This window comes from Leptonychotes weddellii, chromosome 4 (genome assembly GCF_054177405.1).
Source record: "Leptonychotes weddellii isolate Sample4059 chromosome 4, ASM5417740v2, whole genome shotgun sequence".
NCBI lineage: Eukaryota > Metazoa > Chordata > Mammalia > Carnivora > Phocidae > Leptonychotes > Leptonychotes weddellii.
Window position 1 is genome coordinate 87,039,672 of NC_138372.1, and position 8,605 is coordinate 87,048,276.

Consider the following 8,605-nt stretch of genomic DNA (forward strand, 5'->3'; position numbering starts at 1 on the left):
ACATAGTGGCATCTTGTTTTACTCCAAAACAAGTCACTGTTGGCTCAGATGGGAGGAAACTGGCCCCTTTGTACACTCTTGATGGGATGTAAATTGCTATAACATTTTGGAGAGCTAGTTATCACACTGAAGGTCAGTATAGCAATTCCATTTTGTAATAAATAATAAAAAAATTTAAAAACGTAAGCTCATATTTATACCAAGATTTAGCAGAAAAGGGCATGAAAAGATAGACCCACCAGGGATGGCCAGTGCTTCCTGGAAGTGTCTGGGAGGGGGAGTTTCACTTTTTACTCTATATTCTTCTGTGTGATTTGAACTTGCCTACAAGCATTTATTTATTTGTTCATTTGTTTGTTTTTTGCAAACAAAACAAAACAAAACAAAAACCAAGAGAAGTCCAGAGCAGAGGATAGCTAGATACGCACACATCAGCTGTGCGCCCATGTTCTTAATCCTTGGCTCCTCTGTGCAAGGCAGGAGGGCGCTGACCCCTGGCTGGCAGGCCCTCCTCGTGCTGCGCTGTTTGTAGCCCATTAGCAGCTGCTTAAGCAACAGGTTCCCGGTGGCTGGTCAGCTGGAACTGCTTCACGAGGACAAACAGGAAGGACGCAGCTGCCGGTGCAGCTTACCCCGTTGGCCTCATTGACAGAAAAAATCTATCAGTCCTAAAATGTTGAGGAGAATGTCATGCTATTAATAAGTCCCTCGAGCCTCTGCCGGGAGAAGGGAGTGAGGCAGCGTGAGGTTGCCCAGAGGAAACCTTGCACACCCACGCATTACAAGCCTCCAGTCCCTGGTCCTGACAACTTGCCCTCCACACTTGCTCAGGACTTCCGTGCCACAGGCGAAATCTCATGGCGATCCTGATCCCCTCCGTGCATCTGGAACCTCCTCTGCAGCCAAATAAACCGTCCCACCCTCCCTGCAGCTCACCTTCTCTTACGCAGGATGCCCCCAGGAGCTCAGAGCAAAGAGAGATTAAGGGAGGCAGGGAAGTAAGGGGAGAATGCCTGGTAGATGGATAGCAAATCCCTGTTTTGACACTTCCTGGCTGTGTGGACTTAGGCAGATTACTTTGCCTCTCTGAGCCCAAGTTTCCTTACCCGCAAAATGGGGAAAATAAACCTACCTGCCTTATAGGGTTGGAGGTGCTGCTACCCATAAGGGCTAGTGCTGTCTGCCTGAAAAGAGGAATGCTCCGTAAGTGTACGTGTGTGTGTGTGTGTGTGTGTGTGTGTTGCCTCATTAGCTTTCACCTCCCACAATGATAGTGGTTCAGAGTTTGGGCTCTGTTATTTATTACACGTGTGACTTTTGGCAAACCTCGCTGGGCTTCAGTTTTGTCATGGGCTGAATGAATAGGACTCCCCTCTCATATGGTTCTTGTAAAGATGAACTTGGATCATGCACAAAGAACAGTAAAGTGCCCGGGTGGCACCTGAGTGGCTCAGTCGTTAAGAGTCTGCCTTCGGCTCAGGTCATGATCCCTGGGTCGTGGTATGGAGCCCCACATCGGGCTCCCTGCTCAGCGGGAAGCCTGCTTCTCCCTCTCCCACTCCCCCTGCTTGTGTTCCCTCTCTCGCTGTGTGTCTCTCTGTCAAATAAATAAATAAAATCTTAAACAAACAAACAAACAGTAAAGTGCCCGAACACAGGCATTCAGGAAATGGGAGTGATTACAATTTGCTGATGAAAAATTAGCATGTTTCCTGTAAAACATATGAGCTTTGCAAACCAATTCAAAATCCCCCTGCCTACTCCCCCCCCCAACCTCCACCAACGCTCAGGGAATGAGCTGCCTGTTCCAATCTGAAATCTACTCCTGAACTCCTGTGCTGTGTGATGTTCCTGTCTTCATCCCCTTCTTTCTCTCTCTTCCTGCTTCTCTTTCTCTCCCTGCCGAGGCCTCTCATTAGTCCAATTAATAAACAGTTGCTGTCACTTCAGTTCAGCCCCAGGACCAGGGTCCCTTGTGGATGGGCCGTTATGCTGGGGAAGTGAGGCGATGGGGGAGTTGCAGGGGGCACCCTCATTTCCACGGGGGAGTGGAACAAGGAACCGGGCTTGGCAGCAGATGGACCTCCCTGGGCCCCGGTCTCTTGGGACATCAACAGGATAATCAATGAGAACTTCATTATACAGAGTGAGAGTCTGGTTGTTTGGCAGAATACCAGGGTCCCATTTAGGGACTGGAAGGTTCTGGCCTGGAGATAATGATCAGCCCCAGGCCTCTGGCTTTCTTCTGTGCACTAGCTTTCAGCTCCCCCTTGGACGTGTGCACGCACTCGCGCGCACACACACACACATACACACCCATACAGGCTCGCACACAAGTTCCCCGGCTTTTAGTCAGCTAAAGAGTTTGTGGGTACGTTCCAGGCCTGGAAGGCTGGTGAACAGGGTGAAGCTGGAGGGCCCAGAAACGCATGACTGCTCCTGCTGATTGCTGAGAATAATCAAACCCTGAGGTTCCCAAGGGCCCATTAAACCATCACAAGTGTCTCATCCACAGTGAGAGCAGGTTCCCCCCCCCCCCGCCGCCAACCCCCAACCTGGGGACGATAAAGGAACAGGCCTGGGGAGTGGGGCCTGCCAGCTGCAAACAAGACAATGGGACTAAGAGGCTAGCTCAGAGGCTCCCGAAGCCCAGGGACAGGTTGGTTTGCTGGGTACACAATGGAGTCAGCATTTTCAACCTCCTCCTCCCCCAACCATGGGGTGTGAACCTGGAGTTTCTGCTGAGGACAGGTGAGGGGAGGAGGCATAGTTTGATGGGAAGTTATTTCCCCAGCCAGTTACATCATACGTACCTGTTCAGGCAAGTATTTAGGGAAAAGGGGGTCCCTATCAAACTCACTGCGCTGACACCTGGCCCCCACCTGCTGCGCGGTGGGCGCTTCTCTTTGCCACCTAGAGCTCTGAGCTTCAACGCTGGCCTCAGCCCAAGGTGAAGGTAGAGAGTGCCGCATTTTCTCTCACTGCTTTGTCTAATTCCCCACAACCACAAAAACACATGGGCTTCGTATAATAGATTTCCCTGTAGGTCTCAGAGTGTGGTTCTCAAAGTATGGTCCATGAGCCAGTCACGTCAGCGTCACCTGGGAAATCGTTAGAAGTGCAGATTCTCAGGGCGCCTGGGTGGTTCAGTCGTTAAGCGTCTGCCTTTGGCTCAGGTCATGGTCCCCGGGTCCTGGGGTCGAGCCCTGCGTCGGGCTCCCTGCTCTGTGGGAACCCTGCTTCTCCCTCTCCCACTCCCCCTGCTTGTGTTCCTGCTCTCGCTGTGTCTCTGTCAAATAAATAAATAAAATCTTTAAAAAAAAAAAAGAAGTGCGGATTCTCCAGTGTTACCCCAGACCTACAGAATCCGAAAGCCAGCCCAACAATCTGTACATTAACAGGCCCTTCAGGTGATTCTGATACCTGCTGAAATTTAAGGACCCTTGCTGTATGTTTGAAGATAACTTGAAAAAAATTAAAACAGAGGGAAGGGGACTAAATTGTAAACAGGACTGTTTAAAAGCCTATAGGAATATACAAGGTGTCCTTCATGGAGTTTTGCTTCCCTCTTTGGAGGCCCACATGCAGAGGCTGATTTCTGCCCATATAGAAACGATCTAAAGCATGTGCTCACACATACATGCGTGCACACACACGAACCCATTCCCCATCTTCTCTCCACAGAGGCCACAACATTCTCAAGAAATTCAAATTTGGTGTTTATCATTCACATGCTTTTACTACATATTTACTACATGGTATTTTTTGCATAGTTAAAACTTGGTGTATTTTGGACATACCAGACCTATCTGCTGGCAGTTTGCTTTTTTCATTTGCCATTAAGTTTTGAGATTTATTTTTGGTGCCACTACATCTATCTATTTTCTTGTTGGTGGACTTTCAGGTTGATTCCAATTTTCTTTTTTTTAAGATATTATTTATTTATTTATTTGACAGAGAGAGAGAGACAGTGAGAGAGGGAACAGAAGCAGGGGGAGTGGGAGAGGGAGAAGCAGGCTTCCCGCCAAGAAGGGAGCCCAATGTGGGGCTGGATCCCAGGACCCCTGGGATCATGACCTGAGCTGAAGGCAGACGCTTAACGACTGAGCCACCCAGGCGCCCCCCCCAATCTTCAACTATTATAAATAATGCTGCAATTAACACTCACGTTATATCAGTGCACAAGAGTTTCTCTAGGATATATACCTAGGAATGGAATTACTCTATTATAGTAAGGTGCATCCTCAACTTTACTAGATCTTTCCAACTTATTCTTCAAAGTGGTTATATTAATTTAAGCTGCTACAAAAACGGGGTACAAGAGTTCCTGTTGCTCATGGCCAACATTTGGTATTGTTAGACTTTAATATTTGTGTTAAATTTGTCATTTTTTGGATGTGAATGGTATTTCTTGGGGGAAAGTTTTAATTTACATTTATCTGATTACTATTAAAGTTGAACATTTTTTATAATGTTTACTTGGCCATTTGGTTTCTTCTGTGATTTCATGTTTATTTCCTTTATTTGTATTTCTATTGGGTTATCTTTTCTCCACTGATCTGAGGCATTTTTTATACACCCTGGGTATGCATTATAAATATCTGCTTTCATTTATAGCTTCTATTTTTGCATTATTTATGGTGTTTTATGGTATAGATGTTTTTCATTTTATAATGTAGGCATATTTATCAACATTTTTCCATCTAATTGGTGCTCTTTGAGTCATGGTTACAAAATATTTCTGTGTCCGTGAAGACTGAGATGCTATAACAAAGAGACCCCAAAATGGTGTGCGTTAAAGAATAGGGACATTTATTCCTCTCACAAAACAGTCCCAAGATGAGTAGTCCCAATTGCTGAGGTGGCTTTGCTGTATGTAGACATTTGGGGAGCCAGGTTCATGCCATCTCATGAGTTTGCCATCCCCTTGGGCCTATCACCGTGTTGTATAGCCAAAGCTGGATTGCTGCCATATTCAAATTCCAACCGGCAGGAAAGAAAAGGAAAGCATGGAGAAGGCATAGCTAATGTCAAGTTCCAGAGCTGCAAGTGGCAGTCAGCAGTTCTGCTTACATCCCACTGTAAGAAATTAATTTCCTTACCAGACCCATCTGCAGGGGAGGCTGGAAAACGTGCCCGGCTACAATGTGATTATTATGGAAGAATGGGGGAATAGATTTGGTGGGCAAAGAGTAGTTTCTGTCTACTTTCTCTACCCCGAGGTCTTTATTCTATTAGGGTTTTATTTTCATTATAATGTGAGTTGGGGGTCCCTTTTATTTTATCTCTTACATTCCAGTGTATTTGTTGATTTGTAATATGACCTGAGTCAAGTTTCCCTGTGGGCATGACTTGATTCCCTGTGGGCATGACTTGATTTCTGGACTCTCTATGCTGTTCTTTCTAAAAAAATTTTTAATTGTAATTAATTAATATAAAATATTTTATTTATTTATTTATTTAGAGCATGTGAGCAGCGGGAGGGGCAGAGGGAAGAGGGAGAGAGAGCATCTCAAGCAGACTCTGAGCTGAGAGTGGAGCCCAATGTGAGGCTCAGTGTCATGACCCTGAGATCATGACCTGAGCCAAAATCAAGAGTTGGGCGCTCAACAGATTGAGCCACCCAGGTGCCCCTCTGTATTCTGTTCTTGTTGTTTATCCCTATGTCTCTTCCCCAGTTTCTTAATAACTAAAGGATTATTATAAGTCTTATTATCTGGAAGTATCAACCCCTTGACTTAGTTTTTTTTATAAAAACAGTCTTGGTTTTTCTTGGCCCTCTGCTCTTTATGATTTTAGAATCAACTTGTCAAGTTTCATAACATTCTTTTTTGGAATTGTGCTGCACTCTGGATTCATTTTGGCAGATTTGTCAGTTTTAATCTTTCTCTTATAAAACACAACATATAGAAAAGTGTTAAAAAATAGAAATCCACATTTTGGTTGTAAAGCAAAACCCATGTAACCACTCTCTAGATCAAGAAACAGAATACTGTGGGAACAGTTCCTGGTGTGTTCCGTATTAATCACAATCGTCCTCTTCCTGAACAGAGGTCACCACTCTTAGCTTTTATAGGAATAATTACCTTGCTTTTCTTTATAGTTTTACTGTTTGTGTATACATCTCTAAATAAACATTGTTTTTAAGCTTTATATGAAAAAATAATATAGGATGCACTCTTGTAATTTGGATTTTTGGCTCAGAATTATGTTTGGGTTGTTTCTAGTTTTTGGCAATTATACTAAGGCTGCTGTCTACATTTTGGTGCATGTGTCCAGTGCATAAGCATGCGTATCTCTAAGGTGTATATCTAAAAGTGGAATTGCTGCATTGTGATATATGTACATTTTCAGCTTTTTTAGATAATCCCATGCTGTTTTCCAAAGTGGTTACACTAATTCTGATCCCCATTAGCTTTGATGAGACACCTCATTGCTCCATTTTCTTACCAACACTCAGGATTGTCAGGTTTTGCAATTTTTATCCATCTGATATGTATAGTGGTATTTCATTGTGGCTTTAATATTCCACATCCCTGACACATAATGAGATTAAACAATGTCTCATGTGCTTTTTGGCTATTTGTATTTTTTTTCTTTTGAAGTGTACCTTAAAATTTTATGCCCATTTTTCTTTTAGGTTGTTTGTCTTTATCTCATTGATTTGCAGGAAATCTTTGCAAAAATGGGATACTTCGTTGGTTATGTATGTTGTAAATATCTTTTACTGGTGTCTTTTGTGAATGAAAATTTTGATGTCTACATATATCATTTTTTTTTTATGATGAATGATCTTTTTTTGCTTTAAGACATCCTTTTCTATTCCAAAATGAAAAAGATAGTCTTTACTATTCTCTTCTAAAAGCTTTATGTTTTTACTTTTCAGTTTTAGGTCTTAAACTGATTTTTTGTATGTGGTGTGAAAAAGGATCTAGTTTCATTTTTTCCCATATTTATTTAATGATCTGTGCCCCATTTATTGAAAAGTCTGTCCTTTCTCTAATGATCTGAAGTTCTACGTGGGTCATAAATCAAATGTCAAACTAAGTCTCTGATATGTACCAAAAGTCTACGGAACTTTCCCTGTGGCAATGCTACACTTTTTAATCACTATAGCTTTAACACCTATCTTTTTTTTTAAGTTTATTTATTCATTTTTTTAGTAATCTCTGCACCCAACATGGGGCTTGAACTCAGAACCTTGAGATCAAGAGTCACATACTCTTCCAACTGAGCCAGCCAGGCACTTGCTTAACATCTATCTTGATATCTGGTAAAGCAAATCCATCTACACTTTTTAAAGATTTTATTTATTCATTTGAGAGAGAGAGAGAGAGGCAGAGAGAGCACAAGCAGGGGAAGAGGCAGAGGGAGAGGGAGAAGCAGACTCCCCGCTGAGCTGGGAGCCTGACATGGGGCTGGATCCCAGGACCTGGAGATCGTGACCTGAGCCAAAGGCAGATGCTTAACCATCTGAGCCACCCAGGTGCCCCCATCTACATTTTTTGCTGGTATTTTCCCCTTGCAATACCATGTACATTTAGGATTTTTACTAGGATTGCATTAAGTCTACAAATCAATCTGGGAAAATTGACATCTTTATGATGATGATTTCTCCAATCTAAAAGCGGAGTAAAACTCTCCATTTACTTAGACCTTTTAGGAAATAATTTTCAATAATGCTTTGTAATGTTCTCCATATATTTTTTCTCTTGCACTTCTTTGATCAAGGCATCTTTTAGTTCTATCCTAGGTGTCTTATGGTTTTTATTGCTATTGCATGTGCTGTCTTTTAAAAATTGTAGTTTATAATTGCTGTTTTATTAATCATTGATTTTAATTTGTCAATCCTGTAGTCAGAAACTTGTTGAGGCTTTTTACTAATTCCAGTAGTTTATTGAAGATTCTTTTGGATTTTTCCTTCAGACAATCATAACCTGTTTGAGTAAGGGTACTTTTGTATCTTAAAATCCTTATACCTTTGGGGCACCTGGGTGGCTCAGTTGGTTAGGTGTCTGCCTTCAGGTCATGATCCTGGTGTCCTGGGATCGAGCCCCGCGTTGGGCTCCCTGCTCGGCGGGAAGCCTGCTTCTCCCTCTCCCTCTGCCTGCCGCTCCCCCTGCTTGTGCTCCCTGTCCCTCTCAATGTCAAATAAATAAATAAAATCTAAAAAAAAATCCTTATACCTTTTATATCTTTGCTTGCACTGCTTAGAACCTCTTGCTGCACTGGTTACAGCCTCTAGTACTTATTGTATGGAAGCAGTAATAGACATCTTTGTCTTGATCCTAATGTAAGATGAGTATTTTTTTTTTAAAGATTTTATTTATTTATTTGACATAGACAGACACAGCGAGAGAGGGAACACAAGCAGGGGGTAGTGGGAGAGGTAGAAGCAGGCTTCCCGCTGAGCGGGGAGCCCGATGCGGGGCTTGATCCCAGGACCCTGGGATCATGACCTGAGCCGAAGGCAGACGCTTAACGACTGAGCCACCCAAGCGCCCCAAGATGAGTATTTTTTTTAAAAAGATTTTATTTATTTATTTGAGAGAGAGAGCAAGCCAGAGAGAGAGCTTGAGCGGGGCCACGGCGGGGGGGGGGGGGG